Source organism: Lethenteron reissneri, chromosome 16 (assembly GCF_015708825.2).
Source record: "Lethenteron reissneri isolate LAM-NWPU_2019-01 chromosome 16, ASM1570882v1, whole genome shotgun sequence".
NCBI lineage: Eukaryota > Metazoa > Chordata > Hyperoartia > Petromyzontiformes > Petromyzontidae > Lethenteron > Lethenteron reissneri.
In genome coordinates, this window is record NC_083794.1 from 8,018,179 (window position 1) to 8,032,833 (window position 14,655).

The following is a 14,655-nucleotide window of genomic DNA, read 5'->3' on the forward strand; positions in this document are numbered from 1 at the left end:
CACGCCGGTCAGTGCAGGTTTGAAGGGAGCACGTTTAGTCTCGCCTCTTGCCGAGCATCCGACTGCCGTAGGGGTGCCTCTACCCGGTATCGAGGCGTAAAAGCTCCCCTCTTCTTCTTCACCACGTCAAGGCAGTTGCCCCCACTGAGGAGGACCCAACGAAATAAAACACAAAAATTAACAAACTGTCTCCATGTAGCCACAATCCCCGTGGAAATAAAAAGCAGTTGACAACCCTCTGCGTGCCTCCCAGCTGGTTAAATAAAGGGCCGCGCTTGATAGAATCGTGCATCTGAAATGCATTTGGGTATCAGCGTTTGGCAGCAGAAGGAGAGTGAGCAGGCAGAGAGAGAGAGAGAGTAAAAATGTTTCTGGGGAGTGAGTGGGAGGCAGGGTTTGAATATCGGGAGTTGGAGAAGAGAGCGGAGCTCTGGTCTGAACAAAAAAATATATAAAAAATGAAACTTAAAAAAACCCGTCATGTGAGCGCAGGCCGGTGTGACGCACGTGTGAGCTGGGGTTTTTTTTAGGCTTTTTTTGTGCCACCGCTGCCTGCGTGGACATCTGCACGTGGACCATTACCTCACCCGTGCCAGACGCTGCGCAGAAAAGCCACGCACGTTGCTTTAATGAGCGACTACTGCGCGTACGTGGATGGTGGGTGTATTACACGTAGAACTTGCTCGTTTGGGCAAAGCGTGGTACGGATGCTGAACCTTGTATCATCACTGAGGACGGACGAGAGAGAGAGGACCCCTGGCAAAGGAACAGTGAGATTGCCTCCATGCTTTGGTTTTGCTTTTCATTTGTAATGTTTTTCTCGAAACATTCTTAAACTAACTCAAAACAAGGTCGATCAAAAATGTTAAATAAGCTTTAAGAGAGTCGTTGCCAAGTTGGGGCCATTTAAAGCTCTTGTGCAGTACCCACAATGCCCAGGGGATTCCGATCCCTCTCTCAACACAAATAATTGCATTCGTTCAAAATGTGGTGGTAATTTTGAGATTTTTTTTTGTTCAACAACACAAAGTCATCCCTCTATCTAATCACTTCCAACAGTTTTTCTTTCATGCTATCTCTTTATGTCATACGTTCTCTTCGCTGTAATAATTCAGCGTCAGCTTATCGCTAACTTTTACAGGCTGGCACTTGAGCCAGGTGGTTTCGGCTAAGCTCAGGATAACGACGGCAAATGAACGATCGTGTGTTTGAAGGAGGTCCCGCGTCTTCAAAGACACCGATCTCCATCAGCAGATTCCACGCTTGCACGCACTCACAATCTGCTGCGTTATTAATTTCACCTTCACCGCACGTCGCTGCGTGGGGAGAGTCACAGCCCCGTTGGCGAGAGAGCCAAGCGGCAGAAGTTGTTTTCGAACGACGGGCCCTTTCTGCCGTCTCTCACGACCGGCAAAAGCCAAACCCCAGCCAACAACACGTGGAGTTTTCATTTCTCCATTCTTTCCTCCTCCGCATCCGTTTTTTTTCCCTTCCTTGCCGTCTCCTTTGCTGGAGGTGGGTGGGGGTTGGGAGGCGAGTGATGGTTCTTCTCTGGTTGGATTTTTTTGTTGTCAATGTCTGGTGTCTGGAAAAGCGAGACAGTGTTGATGTCTCGCCGCACCACTCCGTGGTCGCCTTTTAGCGTTGGAGGCGGCCGCCTAACGCCGCTGCGGTTGAGGCAGCGGAGACTTGGCGCATTTCACCGCTTTTCGTTGGCCATTGGTATTTCTTTTTTTAACGCTCCCACCTCTTTTTTTTGCACACGCGTGTCTACATGCATGACGGCGGTTGCCTACCCAGCGCCACGTGCCCTTGCTTAGGTTTCCAATATCTCACGAGGTCAGGCACATTCCGGACGATTTGGTCACATGTGTGTACGGTCACGTGTACATTCATGCATATGTGACAGTCATGCGTGTATGACTGCTCATATGTGAATGCCTGCTGGAAAGCAAAGTTAAAGACCGAGTGACATCATTTGAAGGTGTAAGAGTACGCTGTTGTGTCACCAGGAATTTTGCCCTTTCATATGTGACACTACCAAATATTCTAGATTTGATCATATTAACCTGTTAATTGAGGTTAATATTATATAACATTCTCACTGAATTAAAGTAACACATTTAAGTGAGGTATACATAAATGGGGGAGTGGAAGTGCCATGGTTAGGGCTTTGGGCTACTGACCTGGTGGCCTGAGTTTGATTCCTTTCCAAGCGATATCTGAACAAAGCTGCCTTCCGCTCCTTGCTGCTGTATCACCAGCCCTGACCACCCAAGTACAATTAACAAAAATCCCTCAATACATTCGCCATTAACACTGTGGCCTTAAAAGAACAAAATATTTAACAGTGTACGTTTCAGGCAATGGCTCTAATTCATAGCACGTGTTTTTGTTAACTGTGCTTGTCCATGACTGCCAGTGCAGGATCACCATATAATTGTGCTCAATTTTGATGACCATGGTAAATTATGAGGATATAATCCCCTCGCCCGACACGGGGAGGCCTATCATCCAGCAGTGGATTAATAAGGGGGGGGGGGGGGGCTATGAATTTGCGAGCGATGGCTGCGTGTCGCTATAACAGACACGCCGCAAATTCACCCTTCCCTGCGCAGTGCGGCCACGCAACAATCCACGACACGAGCACACAGCGGCGGCGCCGGCCGAGGCCACAGCAAACCACGCCTGGAGCAGCAGCAACAGCAGCCTAGAGCAGCAGCAACAGCAGCCTGGAGGAGCAGCAGCAGCGTAATTTGGCTCCGGTCGTTCTTAAGCGCAAAAACGTGGACGGCTCTGCTTTATTTCCCTGCGCAGCTGCTGCGGCTATTAAATCGAAATTAACGAGTCTCAGAAGAAAATTATTTTGGAGCAGGATCCGGGATTGAGACACAACCGGTAGGCATCTCACACTCCACATCGCCCCTTGGTATTACACATGGAATAGTCCACGGCCAAAAGCAGCTCATGCACACACGAAGGATGTAGTGGAATGTTCCAATCCCTGTGCGGGGGTGGCCGTGACATTTTCATTCTACATCTGCACTTGGGTGCTTGTTACCATGTGCGCCACGGCATACAAACGTATCCAGCGGAGGGCTCTTGGAGGGCCCTGTGGCTCGCTATCCATCTTGAGCTGGCTCAGCGCCACACATCGCAGCCGCGTGCTGCCTTCACTCCAGAGCCGGCCCTATGGGCACCCCAAAGCAGTGCAGAGCAGAGGTCGCAACCGGGTACCCGATACCCGTACCCTACCCGATACCCGGCCGTGAGTCACTGGTGAGTAGCCGTTTGTCACTCATTTCGGGTAGGGTACGGGTACGGGTAGGGAACGGCTACCCGTACCCGGCCGGGTACGGGTACGAGTACCCATTTGCGACCCTGGTACGGCCGGGTACGGGTAAGGAATCAAAACCCGTTTGCGACCTCTGGTGCAGAGTCTAGCAGCAGAATGCAGTGTTTGGTGGTGAGCACGCACAAGCGCTGGGAGTGGGGAACCTACAACGAGGGTTGCCACCTGTCCTGGTTTTCCAAGGACATTAATTGTGATTAATTGTTAGTTGTGCAATATTTGTTCTCTGCATTATTGATGTGTTTTTGTGGCTGTGCTAACGCACAAAATAACCGGGCAACTGGCTTAACGGGGCCATCCATGTAACAAATAAAATAAACTTAAACTTTACTAAGCCATCCTGTGAAATCTCTAAGTCTACCCGGGACGTTAACAGTCACTGGCATAAAATACACCACTTCAGACGATGCATTTGCATGTGGTTATCCCCTCTTCTAGTATTGTGAAGATACTCGTGCCCATGATATGTCTGGATTCTTTGTGACTCATAGTTGCAACCCTAAACCTATTCCCGTGGCCACGTCATTTCATGGCCTCGAGGCCTACTACTTCGAAACAGCCCACAAACGATATTTATCCATCACTGAAAGGAATTTAGCGGAGCTAATCGGGTACTGGGAGTAATCTTTTTGACTGGGCAACAATGGATTTCTATGTTTCGAGGACTCCATCACATGTTGTCTTTCAAGTGGTTCTAAGTACAATCCATGCGAAGAGTCCGAGCATGATCAAAGTTTTGTGTCGACTAATGTGTGACCTGTCAATATTATTTCAACATCCTATTTGGCCCTGCACTACGGCAGGATCAGTCCCATTGACATCTCTGCCCAGGGATTGAGTCTGAAATAAAGCAACGCGAAATTTCTGCCACTCCTCAAGACGGTCGATAATGTCTCAATCATGAAGCACGGCTCCCACCCTCCCTCCCTTCCGCCTGCCCGCCCAGACTCTCCTCACGACCGGGAATTTCCTACGTTCTGTGACACATCACCAGTCCGCACGCGAGCGTGCGGGTGCATGCATTTGAAAAAAACGAGTCAGCAATTTCACCATGCCGCCGTGTGACCTAAATCAAACGAGTCTAGGGCGCGAGACACACCATAACGCAAGGAGAGGCTCCCTCCCCCCAGCGGAACTGCAGCCAGAGCTCAAACACATTGGCTTGAGACGCTGATGAAGTGTCGCATACCATTTCCTGTATTAATGCACCATCATGTTCAGAGCATGGGCCCGTGACAAATGCACCCGGAATGCACCTGCTCTCGTCAAGATCGCTGAAAGCGAAGCAGGCTTTAGTCTTGTTAGTGCTTGGGTGGGCAACCAGTATTCATGGCGTGTTATCATATGGCTACTGCAGGATCGTGCTACGTCGAGGGCATTAGAGCAGCAGTGCAGCAAAATCCATTGTTGTTATGTACTTGTATGCTCTCGTGTCTATGCTCCCCGCTTTCAACAACCCCACTGGCCAATGTGGTGAGGTTTGTTCAAATAACTCCCGTGACACGCATGGTGTGGGAGGCCCTCATCCGGTCGTGGATTGACAATAATGGCAGAACATGTGCATACGGGTATATTTTGAGATACCTTTATTTACATAGGCCATAATATTCCTCCTCAGAGTGTAAATTGCTGGTTAATCAAGATGTAACGATGCGTCGAGTCATCAATTAACACAAATTATTGTGCTCGCCAGTGTCGGGCTGGCAATTACGAGTTATAAAAAAAAACTGTTGCGGGTTTCAAAAATAAATATTTTCACAATTTTATTCCAGGAGTTTTATTGGATTCACATCTCTCAATGAAAACATTTCCATTCACAACTCTCACAGCGAGCATTCCACCACCCCGTGTCATAGAACAGCCCCGGAAGATAATGTCACCAGGCTCGTTCTGAAATCACCGAAACAAGCCTCTCTATCCAGTCTCGGGACTCACCTTTTATGCCCCGTGGCATCAAGACTCGTTAACCCAAAATGCGTAATACTCCACTCAAGAGCTGAATAAGCCAAAATAATTTGTATACGATTTTGTGTACAGTCTCCTGATAATCAGTCTGAGACCATCAGTTTACTGAAATCCGGATTAGGACTCAAGTTATAAGAAGTGCCAGGTCATTGCTTTGACACAGTATTAGCCCACTGAGCTACTCAGTTGTAACATGTCTGACCATAAGTCTCATAGGCAGAGATGGCAATCCTGCTGTCATTTGAGCTAAACCAGGAATCCCTCTTCCAGTAAATTTTGGGGCAAAATGCAAAGTGTTTGAATCGCAGAACGTTATGAGGGCTTCCTAAGAATGTCTAATTAGAGGTGACCATATGGCTCAGGGGACAGAGTTGGTGTCCCTGAAACCTGGGTTCGAATCAGTATTCGTAGGAATAAACCATATTCTCAAGTATACTGAGTTGATGTTCTCAACTTGATCACCAATAACTGCACAAAAAACCATCACGTTACATTTTGTTTTCACTTGAGTTGAAAAAAAGTTTCAACTCTGACAATAAAACGTTTGGTTGACTGCCAGATGACCAATCAGCAGGGCTTATGGATACAAGATCACGTGACAAGATCTCAGAAGTGGTTCCGTGTTATCACCATCTGCGGACCGTTCTCAAACAGGACAATGCTCGTCTCTGTAAAAGTTTGGCATAGACATTTCTTCGTCTCATTACACAGATAGCACAACTTAATTGAAAATGAGATAGAAGTCAACAACGAGATAAAAATAAATAAAAAATATCTAATGCCACAAAATCTAAGCGAAGACACCCTTCAGGTTTTGATGACTCAGAGAAAATACCTAAAGCTGACACGGTCAACCCAAGGCCACCTCATGGAATTTGACGCAAATGCCTGGTGCTCATAGAGCCCAACTGAGCTATCCCTTAAGATTAGTACCATTCAGTATAAATGCCTTGGGCTCAGAGAGCCAAATTAATGTGCCCTCAGGATTCAGTTGAGATGTCTAAGCCTCAAGCATTCCACAGTAAGGCACCTTAATGCAACGCAGACGCAGCCTCAGGCTCGGTGGGAGGTGGGTGGGCAAGTGGGAGAGCGCACTTGTTTTACGCACGATCGTAAACGACACCGACGCAACGTCACCCCCAGGCCTCATTTCCCACGACACATGCACGCACCGCTGGAAAAAGGGGGCAAAAAATCTAACGGGGCTTAAAAAATCAAGCCGTGCGGATTCATACGCTAGGCACGAAAGCTAAAATTTGAGCGGTAAGATAAAACCGAAACCGGCTTTAACGCGCACACTTGCAACTACTACACGGCACACAAGCAATTGCTACACGGGACTTTTTTTTAAAAAAGGTTCACAATAATAAAGTTGATGACGCACCCTTGCATTGCGTGCATGAGGCCAGAATAAATGTTTCAGCAGAAGGGTTTGGCGTGTTTTTTTCTCTCTGTGCTGCACCGGTTGCGAGGAGCCAACATTTTTCAGGCCGAGCGGCTGACGTCAGACGGGAAAGGAGGGATGTGGGTGCCAGGGGGGCGAGCCCGGAGTCCAGGATGGGGCTTATGATGGCTTCCATCTGCACACAGGTTAGGGGTTAATCGAGATGCCGAATTTCCACATCGAATTTGGAAGCATTTGCACCGGAATTTTTCTCAAATCCGATCGATTCTACCGCGTGATTTTTATGGCCCTAAGCGCTCGACAAATGAGCAATTGAAATAGAAAAACAGACAAAGACACAGACGTGTAAATATCCACATGCAAAAAAAACACAAAGATTCCCATACAACCTTATAGAGTGTTTGGGCAATTTCTGTTAGCAAGCATCTATTCAGACCACACATTTAATACTTTGAATGTCTTTTTTGTTCAGGAAAATTATTTCACAAGCACATATACAACTGCACACAGGAGGAGCACTTACAAAGTTGTGTGGTAAGATAAATAATCGCTCACTAATGCGCGAATTACATTGCACTGTGTGCATTTAATGCCACATCAATGCGTGGATATATGGGATCTGACCTGATTCTTCCCTCGGCCTACTCAGCCTAAAATGGGTGACCTCATATAATCATCAGCCGTCGAGAAACAAAGGTGGCCAGGTGCATGTGATCCTGGTCAAGCCACCTTTCCATGTGCTGTGCCACTCGTCACAGCGGCTTGGTAACAAATAGCGCCTGCCAGGTCATAGGGCTATAATAAGAGAGATCTCTGGTGATTGAATATTAAACAAATAATGTGCTAAATTATTTAGAGCCTTAGCCAATTCACTGCTGGATAAAGCCTCATCCACGCGGTTTTGGTCAGTGTGGATTAGTGAAGGTGGTGGGGCACAAAACCAGCTCGGATATCACTGGCCATCGACGTTTTCCACAGCCTGGAATGAAACTCAGGTCACGGGGTACATAGCGCATTGCATTAACCACTGGGCCACTCCATCCCAAAACGTTGTGTGCATGTACTGATCCACAAAATAAACATCTTGTGAGTGAGTGGACTGTACATAAGCAGCTTCTGTCTCTGCTGCTGCTGCACAAAACAGACAAGCGAGTGTATTATTGTGCCTCCGTCGCCGATGCATGTGATTGACGTGATGGCGATATTTAAAACAAGCGGCGAGTGCTGCCAGAGAGCACGCAGTCTCATCTCCATTTAGGGCACGTGCTGGCACAAGCCGAATGGAATCCGGCGGGCATGGCCACCCTCCCCGCGTCTACACGTAACCCCGGCTGCCGAAAATCACGAGTCCCGATGCTCCGACACGCACATCTTGTGACACCAATTACCCCGTCCAAGTCAATGCTCGTTTTTGTGAAAGCCTAACGGGCTGAGGACACACACAAACACACGCGCACACAGAGAGTCCTTCTACTCGGAATGCATTTATTCGGCACGGCAGCAAATTCCGGACGCCCACCTCCGCCCCACCACTGGACGGGCAAGACGGGGGAGCTGCGTTTTTCAGTCCTTTTCAGGAACCGGACCGGCGCGCTGAAGCCTGCTCCGTCCTCAGCCGCTCAGAGAAATGCGTTGCAGATGCGCGACGCGGCAACGGCCGGGAGTCGCGGCGCGATCAGGGGCCGAGAGGCCCAAGCCTCGTTTGTCATCCCTGACAGCTCCGGCTGCGCAGAACGCAAAACAACGCGGCCGGGGACGCGAGGCTCCCTCGCGCCACATTCCTCCGGCTCCTCCGCCGAGCACCACTGGCTCACAGTGGCGGTGGCAGTGGAGCCTCGCGCGGTGAATTTGGGGAGAGAAAAACTTTGCTCGCACGTACGTAGGCGAGAGTTGAGAACCGGTCGGCGAACCGTCGGGCGTATTGAGAGGCTGTAGTCCAGTCAGTGACTTGGCACGATGATAAATGTGAGAAAATTATGCGATCACCTCCCAGGGTGATTTGCTGGTGGAGAAGGGTTGCAGAAATGTTAACGGCTCAAAGGCCAGGTGGGGGATAGGGAGGGTGTGAAGGTGCTGATCCAGGCTCATAAACCTCAAGACATTCGCTACGGCAAAAGCTCATTGACCTTGACCCTCCCAGCCCCCCAAAAAAATCATTTACCAGAACACGCTCCCCAAAAACTGCAACTCGGCAGACCACGGCCCCTCTTGTTGAGCTGCCACTGGTGTTCAGGACATTCCGGCTCCCTCGTGCATTCCGCCACCGCAGAGTGAGCGACTTTTGTTTTTCTCAAGTGCCAGTGAAGTCAACCAGTTCGTTGGTCCCATGGCCGACGCGTCATCAGCAAGACAGAGAGAGGGAGAGCAAGCGACAGGCGCGTGTCATCGCCCCCGATGTCAGCTGTTTGCCGGCACCCCCCCTCCACCCACCCCCCTCGAGCCCCTCCAACCTCGCTCTCAACTCACCCCCATGGACATCGGCCGCACTGCTGGAACGCGAGGCCAATGACGGTGGAGCGTGACCACGGCGTGGCCCCGCGCTGGCGGCTGCTGTTCGCAAGCCCCACTCTAAATTAGCCCCTCGTCAAGTGACATCTGCTCGTCATGGTCCCGGAAAAAAACATCCTCGTGAGAGGCACGTACGCCAGCAAAGCGATTTGAAAAACAAATGGTCTCACAGTTTGGTTTTCGGGCTCATTTAGAGCCGGAGGAGACTATGAGGAATGGTTGAGAGATTAATGCTTTCTGCCCGTACCTGCGTTCCCCGTCTGTTTCCCACATATGCAGATTGGATTGCTGCGTGCAATGTGCGGGTTTTACTGCCGTTGTGTGATTTATTGCAACAGAAGAGCATTTTACTCTTGGAGACAATCCAAAGGCACTGCTCAGAAGCCACTCGCCGAATTAATTTCTAGTACGGACATCAGTATTCACTTTTGTGTCAATGGCCAAGACTCGGGTTATTTTGGAAGAGAAATCCCCCGCTCCTATGTGCAAGATCAAATAACTGCCAAGATCAACTGAGACTCGTCGTCAACCTCATATTCATCATCATCACTCCACGGCAGGTAAAATTAGCACCACGTGGTGTGGCTGCGTCCTATGGCTATACTGACTTGCCATGGGAATGTTGACTTCTCACCAATCACTTGGGATTGCACAAATATATGCACGTGGCCTCGCATGCATTTCAATGTGAGAACAATTTGCCTTTACGACTCTTGGATTACAAAGTATTTTTGAGAGCAACGGTAAATCGGATCGCTTTTTAGCACCACCTACAGGGGAGAGTAAAACTCTACGCAATTCGTGAATTCATTACAATTCACGACAAGGCAGTCTGATGAGTGTGCATTACCTTGCGTGTGTACCAGACGCGGCATTAAAGTAAAAGCCATTCTTGTTGCTATTTATCAAACGTGTTGGCAGTCGGCACAGCTGAGAGGCATGGCCTCAGTGAGGGGGGTAAGGCCGAGGCTACGCAGGGTCATGCGCCATTCCCCTAATAATACCCAGCGGGCAAGGACGACCACAGACCCCCTGGCCAGCTCCTACCACTTGGCCAGTTGCCCCCCCCCCTTCCTGGTCGTTGGTGGGGGGGGGGGGGGGCATTCAGACGCACGATGTATAAATATAAAAGTTAATTTGCTCTCAGCCGGGTGGCACCGTGGCAGCGCGCCCGCCTCACTTGTCGCAGGGTCATAAGTTCAAATCTCGGACGTGGGAAGACTCGACCCATCCATTGTCCATCCACGGTTGATCAAATTGATTATCGCCTTGTGCTAACTATCACGGTGATTGCATTGTAGAGAATCTGCTTCGTGTGAGAGGAATGTGGAATTTCCAACACTGGCTCAGGAATGACGGTGAACACGAGGACAGTACTGCCCAATGCTCGTTTGAGTTTGGAGATGCTGACCTCATTACGCAAGAAAGACTGACTGTAAAGACGAATTGTCATAGCCATCGCATGCCGCTCTGAAATACTCCACAATGTTCCAGTGGTCGGGTCTATAAATCACGTAAAAACAATAATGCACATTTGCTCAAAATAAGATGCCTTGTTGATCACTTTATGTAATAAGATGTGAATGTGTTGTGTACCGTCACACAAGAGCCCATAACACATAAATCAAAGACCTGCTTTGTCTCTTGGACCCAGGGCTGCATCCTTGGGATAACGGTCTCATGCTGTGGAATGTTTTTGCCAATTGAAGCAAAATCAGACGTGTGTGTGCGCTCCGTAGTAGATAGACCCCTGTTGATGTCGGTAGTGTAGTGCGTTCTCCATCACGCCATCACTTTGCCACTCAGTGGACTCTTCGTGGGATACCAAGCGCCTGCCATCCACGCTCGCTGCTGCATTTCCATCGTTTCACCAACTAGTGAAGACGGCTGCTCGGCTAGCATCAAGCAGTCCCACTCGCACGGGGTGCACGGGGACGAGGGCAGAGTCTCCTATAACTCAAAGCGACTCCTGCAGCCGACAGGAACAAGTCATGTCGGACATCCTAGATGTATGACGACATGGGCCAGAAGCCTTATGTCCGATCGCCGCATAAGATACGGACGAGTTAGAGCCAGGGGTTGAGAGGCACATGGAGCCACTGGCAGAGCAAGCGCTCGGCTGTCGCTGCTTCTCTAACGCGTCCCAGATGGATCTCACCGTGGATATCGATCACACCGAACAATCAAGGACTGACCAATGGCATATGGCACTAACAGAGGTGAGGGGGAAAATAACCATGATTAATTCATATTTATAGCCTTTTTGGCAATCTACTGCTGGCTGGACGAAGGCCTACCAACGATATGACCGTCATGGGAGTTGTTTGACCATACTTCACCACAATCCTCAGTGATGGCTGATGAAGAAAGCCCATGAACGGTTTCCGATTTCACTCATCACTGAAATTAGCCGTGGCTGGTAATTGAACTTAGGTCACCGGATTCATTGTGCAGTACGCAAACCACTGCGCCATCACTCCAACCGAAGGAACAATTACATATTCCAATAAATCTATACCATCTGACCGTTATATAACAGTTCTATCTTGATTTGAAGCTTTCGTGACTGCAGGAATCCATACTCTTTGGTTATTTCGGTAAAGTCACCTCAAGCCTAAATAACCTCTTGTTGCAGCAGCTCTTTCTCCTGCCTCAGCAGTTCTCCTGCTGTGTTTGTCTCACCTGATGACGATTGGTTGTGTTGCGATCGAAACGTCGTGATCTATAATTTTTCTATCTTCGTGACTTTACCCAAAGAACCAAAGAGTATAACAGTTCTGTAAGGCGATGCCGCAGGCAAGTTATAATATTTACGAATACGCTTTAGAATTGAGAACTAGGCAGACCGTTCAGTGCCTACCTTCATGTAGATTAGCAGCGGAGTCCGGTCCGTCACGCAGCTCGCTCTAAAGAGCGAAAAAGCGCGTTCCCCGTCTGCTGCAAGCCACGCGCCGGCACCGCGTTCTCTCCTCCGCAGCAGAGGTGAAACGGTACCAGGTCTGGAGAGTCAAAGCGCTCTGTCTGATTTGACACGGATTTGTTTCCCTTCTCAGTCACGGCGCGAGGGAGAACTTCTCTTCCAGTCCTCCTCGACGACCAAGTGAGCGAGGTCTTCGTCTCCTCCGCAACGAAGCGAGTCCGTGCCGGCGCCGGCGAGAGGGCGGTGCGCTGGAAACCCAAACCACCTCGGCCACCACGTGTCCACTGCAGACTCGGCGGCAAGCTCCCAAAAAACTCCCGTCCGTTACCTCCCCGTGGATAATTTCATACAGGCCGCCACCGCCACGAGCCCCATCGTGGGAGCACGCCCTCCTCCTGCTGCTCCTCGCTCGCTCGTTCGCCTCCGCCCACTCGGCATGCGTTCTCCCCACGCAATCCCCCCACCACCACCGCCGCCGCCACCAACACCGCCGCTGCCACTTTCCTCGGCGCCTCCAAAGTCCAGAGATGCCCCCCTCCCCTCCTCGCTCGCCGATCCCAAAACAGCCGCTCCACCCAGCGCACTCCCCACCCGCGCACGGGCGCCCAGCACGGTCGCGCGCCGCCGCAGCTAAATGCTGTTTTTTGTTAGGGCGCTCAATAAAGCATCGTTTGTGCCACGCCGAGGAGCGCGAGGGGAAAATAAATAAAAACGGGCCCGAAAAAGTTTTGAACGGGGGCCTCTGAGGCGAGGTGGAAAAATGCCGGGCGCTTGATTTATATTTATATCGCGCGCCTAAATACCGCGCCGTAATAAAACACGCGCACCGAGCAAACTCAGGTAGCGGCTCGCCCATTAAGCGCATAGCGGTGCGCAGGTGATACACATTACCCATGGTGCTCGGGGATTCTTGCAATTAATGCCCGGCGCTACCCGGGGGCCTTTTTTTTTTTGAAGGAGCCCTTTGTTTATGAATTTTACAAGCGTCATAAAAAATACAAAAAAAATTATTATAACATATTTTAAAAGGATCCTGCTTCATTTTTCTAGCGGGGAGCAACATTAAGTTGCCCGGCTGAAATGCGAACGATCCTGCTTAGAAAGTCAATAGTACATTGCGCTGAACCAACCATGGAACACACGTTACAATGCTGCCATTCTGCAGCCCCCCCCCCCCCACCTATAAAATTAATACGAAGACTGCGGCATGCGGGGTGGAGCCCAACTCAGCAGGGCCAGGCGCCAACAGAGGGCCCTCACAGCACCGTGTCATCAAACCACCACTGCATTAGCCCATACCGCTCACTAACAGTGGCCCCCAAGTGTGGCACCGTTACCGGCTCCCCAATAACGTGAGGCCCCCCTACAGCCCCACTTAATGAGCATCCCCTTACAACGGAGTAACAATGTTATCCAAATCTCAGGCTGTGCTAATTCATCTTTTTTATGGAGGTCTCCACAGCATGGGGGAGGAAGGCTGTTTCCTGTACAGATCCCAGGCGTGATTTGTGGAGGGGCAAGGTAAAATTGGCTAAACTGCAGTGATGATCCCGAATAAGGTGCTCTCTAGAAAATCGTGGGGAATTTGTGGATATTTTTTGTTGTTGTATATGATTCCTAAATGGTGCACCCTTTCAATGCCACATTGCTTCACCGCCACAAATGTTGTAAAGGTCACGCTGTCAGCCTTTGCAGAGGGGGAACCCTCGGGAAGAGGCTGCTTCATGCACACACGCGCCCTCTGCCGACTCGCGGATATTCTGGGTTTTCCCATGATGCTATGCAGCCGAAATAGAGTGCTTCTCCGATTAACACGGTTGGTAATGTACGCTGGAAAAGAAGTTCAACATACATACATTCTCATATCGGTGAAGACCAAAGCAATACACTGCATGTGCCCCTGGGAGGTGGTCAGCCCCGGGCATTTCCCACGAGCCACCGTCACAGTTTTTTATGATTTATGCCCGGGGCAGTGCTGGGGCTCAGTTTGGTTTTTAAAAAATCCGTCCAGAAAATAGGGGCGATCCTAAAAGAACAAGTTATTTTTCAGTTATTTTTCATTTTTCTTGATTATTTTGCACGGCAGGACAAGAAAAAAATGAAATAATAATAATAAACGCCAATGACACATTCTGAAAAGTCTGTGTCCACGACACTTTTTTTATGGAAATGCATTTCAATTGTTTCTTTTTTACGTGCTTTATATACCCAAAAAAGCCTCACTAAGACTATTTTCAAGAGGGTCCTGCATTGGAATTATTTTGCCATTTCCCTGAATAAGCTCTTTATGGCATGTGGGAGGAAACCGGAGTACCCGGTGAAACCCCACGCATATGAGAAGGCAACTTTCCAGAGCTCCACACAGATGAACTCAATCCACTGCTGGATTGGGATCACCTGGCTACCTTACAGACCAAGCCGACAACACCTGGTATTCTCATCGACGAAAATTAAAATACAGCCTTGATTCACTTTGCAGGAATACACTACACCTCGAGAAGCTGT

The 14,655-nt window shown here is 49.5% G+C and overlaps 1 protein-coding gene across 1 annotated transcript in view; it reads right to left on the reverse strand.

The window, feature by feature from the left end:
• LOC133342906 (rho GTPase-activating protein 7-like) overlaps nt 1-12,585 on the reverse strand; it is a 153,631-nt gene extending 141,046 nt beyond the window's left edge. The window contains exon 1 of the mRNA XM_061552281.1: nt 12,091-12,585. The gene's annotated coding sequence lies outside the window, so the exon portion shown is untranslated. The remainder of the gene's footprint in view (nt 1-12,090) is intronic.
• Nucleotides 12,586-14,655: the final 2,070 nt, after the last annotated feature.